The sequence below is a fragment of the Chinchilla lanigera genome, unplaced genomic scaffold (genome assembly GCF_000276665.1).
Source record: "Chinchilla lanigera isolate Chin_1 unplaced genomic scaffold, ChiLan1.0 scaffold00012, whole genome shotgun sequence".
Classification (NCBI taxonomy): Eukaryota; Metazoa; Chordata; class Mammalia; order Rodentia; family Chinchillidae; genus Chinchilla; species Chinchilla lanigera.
This window is the reverse complement of record NW_004955413.1, coordinates 29,957,757-29,961,263: the sequence shown is the minus strand read 5'-3', so window position 1 is coordinate 29,961,263 and position 3,507 is coordinate 29,957,757. Positions and strand designations below refer to the sequence as shown.

Genomic DNA, 3,507 nt, shown 5'->3' with positions numbered 1-3,507 from the left:
AAAAAAAATAAAAAAATAAAACCTCCAGAAGACAAAAAGTAGAATTTCAAACTCATTTACTTTACTCTAGAAACAACTTACAATACCACGCAGCACAGAGATGGGGGACAAAAAAATCACCTGTTAATAAATGTGAAATATACAAATATCAACATTAAAGAAAAGGTATAGAACAAATATAAAGTAGATGAGACAGAAAAAATAGCTGAAAAGAATCTTAATACTGACATTTTATGATGATACAAGGAACAAAGTCAATGACTACAATATTGTTAGGAGGGTTACAGAATGTCTGACACAGCATGAACACTTCAGATTACAGTATATTCATGAGTGGTTGCCAGGTACCCAATTACCCCGCAAATTTACTCATTTAAAACAACATTTATGGGGCTGGGGATTTAGCTCAGCAGCACAGCACCTGCCTGGCAAGCGCAAGGTCATGAGTTCGGTTCCCGGTACTGGAAAAAAACAACAACAACAACAAAAAAACAAACAACATTTATGATCTCCCACAAACAGGCGGGAGGGTGGGAGGGTGGGAGGGTGCAACCCTGGGTCTCTGCAGGCTGCACTCGTTCCGTGACTGTAGGTCTGATGGGGACAGGATGTCCACTCCCAAGATGAATGGTCAGTGGCTCAGGCAGCAGGCCTGTCTCTGCCACAGGTCTCAGCAGCAGTGCTGAGTGTCCCGCTGCCATGGAGGCCTCAGGTCCCAGGCATGATCCAAGACAGGGCCAACAAGCCGCAACACCTTGCAGGACCTCGTCTCAGAAGTCACATGCCGACTCTACTGCCAGATTCGATTTCTCAGGGGCAGGGGACTAAGTTCAGCCCAGTCAGGGTAAAACTCACCTCCTCCAGTCAAAGAATTTGTGGCATGTTTAAAACCACTTCTAATAGTATGGAAGCATTTCCTCTCACTCGGTGGTTGCTAAAATCTGTAATGAGACCCTGGGATCTCTCTCCTCTTGCCCTCTGGAAACCTCAAAATTGGAATAAAGTATCATCTTCCTGAAATAGCTTCAATTGTTTTCAATAAGGCAGGAGATGAAACAGAACTTTGTGCTCAGTCACATAGAGCTAAGTTATTTCTTAATAGCAGGTCCCAAGTAAGTGGCGTCTATTGTGCATAAACCACAGTACTACACATGTAATATCACAGATCTTCACAATAATCCAGCAAAGGGGTTATTATCATCCATTTTCAGTCTACAGAGACTAAGCCAGGATGCAGATCTGGGTCTACATGGATCCAAATCCACTGCTCTTCCACTGTGATGCTTCTGCTGCTTCAGCCACCACAGACAGTGCCTGTTTTATGGCACCAAGGACCACAAATCACAGGAATTCTACAATTCTCCTCAGCTCTTGCTTCCCCAAGAAAAGATAGAAAGAATCTTAGTACTACTTTCTTACTTTGCCTACTCTTGATTTCAGCTTACCTGGTGTTTCCTACCCACTACTCTAAGGACTCATTTGGCCTCTTTTATGTCTCCTCAAGTCCCGGCACCTGGGGTCATTCCCCCCAGGGAGTTCCTCTACATTCCTGCTCACGCTGGACACCACCACTAGGCCCCACGTGAGGAAATGCCCACCCCTGCCACCCAGGATGAGTAAGGACAAATAAACATCCCCCAAGGATCCCTGTGGGGTCAGGACTAGAGGGATCCTCTCAGAGGCAGATTCCCTAGTGATCTATCTGCCCAAAGACACAGACCAGGCAGTGGCAGAGACAGGACCAGAAGCCTGTCCTCAGAAACCATCCAGAATTCCCTGCGCTACCACTCAACTATGTCTCTCCATCTCGAAACCTGCCCCTCAGTTCACCTTTTCTGGTCTCCAAACTGCCTGGAACAAGGACACCATCCCAGAATTTGAATCCAGCTGAAACAATCTTGTTTCCTTATCCTTCACCAAGAATCCAAATTGCCGGGGTCCAGTCCATTTGGTCTTAGAGCCGTTTCTCAGGATTTACCCTCTCCATCCCCACAACACCCTAACTCAGGCACTTTTTCACCTGGGCTTCTGCTATAGCTTCTTAAGGCACCCCCCGCCCAGTTGCCTGTAGCTTTACCCCTTTATTCCCTAGGATGGCAATCACAAAGGCCTAACGTAAGGATCTTCTCATGCCACTCCCTTGATAAAAACCTACAGTGGGGGCCAAAGATGTAGCTCAGCGGGGCAGCGCCTGCCTGGCAAGTATGCGGTCCTGAGTTCAATTCCCGGTACCCACCTACCCCCCGCAAAAAAAAACCTACAATGGCTCCCCAGAACTTGCCTTCAACAGACCAAGTCAAGAAGGGCACTGTAAAATGGCTCAGGGCCTTGGACTTTCTCCAACAGGTTTCAAAAAGAAAACTAACTGAATGTCTCTCCCGGACCAAACATTAAGCGCTGCCTCACTTAATCCTCTCCACAGCTCTGCAAAACCAGTCTCCGTCTCTTCACAAATCCTGTTCCTTCTAGCCAGCCCTTGCATCTGGAGCCCAGCAGCTGCGTTAATCTTACGGCCCTTCCCGGCTCACAGATCTGTGCAACAGAGTCCTGTGCTCCCTCTGTGCCAGCACCCCCTTCCTGTACAGACCTACACTATGACTGGATTGAGCAGCAACTCCGACACTCTTGATAAGGGAGTCATGTGACATTCTTCTTGGTACAATCAGGTCCCAGCAAAGAGCCTGTTCCACGGGTGTTCAACAAATGGTTCACGATGGGGCTGGGGTCCTGGGAGGGGCAGATCTATGTCTGAGCTTCCAATCATTTATCTTAATAGTGTACCTTAACACACCTCTCCTACAGCCCAAACAGCGGGCCTGGGGCTTTCAGCAGCTGTCTTCCCACTGCCACTGCAGCTAAGAGAAGCCTCGCTTAGAGACACGAGTACAGTTAGTGTTCACGTGGACCAAGTCTAGGTCTTCCTTTCTTCTGTGCTCTCTGCCTTTTGTCTGCATCCCCAGGGCTACATATCATTTTAGCTCCCCCCAAGAGAGACCAAGGATTTCACAAACACAATATGGGGGACCAGCAATCCATGTGTTAAATGTCAATGTCAGCTGACTTTTATTTAGTATGCGCTAGGCAGATCCTCGGGATTTAATACGCATTCTCTCATTTTATCCTCGTGGCAACCCCACCAGGGAGATGTGTTCAACGTTACTCCCATCCAACAGAGGAGGAAACGACCCCAGAGAACAACGGAGCCAAGTCAAGCAAGCACTGACTGCGGGCTTCCCGTACTGTTCGCAGCGCTTTATTCATGCGTCCCTCTGCACACCCCAGCGATGACGTTATACACTCTATTCCCACGTCTGGCCAGAAATCTAAGGCTGGAGAAAGTGCCTAATAACCGGGCCGGCGAGGCCAGGAGCCGAGGCTAGGTCTGCCGGGCTTCTGCGCATCGTCTCCTTCGAACCGGTGGCAGAGGTGTTCCCCGGGAGGCGACGAGGCCTGGGCCGTCCAGGGCCGGCGCCAAGCCCCGGCAGCGCAGGAACGCGGATTCCGCGG

The 3,507-nt window shown here is 49.0% G+C and overlaps 1 protein-coding gene across 1 annotated transcript in view; it reads right to left on the bottom strand.

Annotated features, from left to right (window-relative positions):
• The window catches only part of Atxn10 (ataxin 10), a gene marked incomplete in the record, with an annotated part of 147,965 nt that overhangs the window by 143,605 nt on the left and 853 nt on the right, over positions 1-3,507 (bottom strand).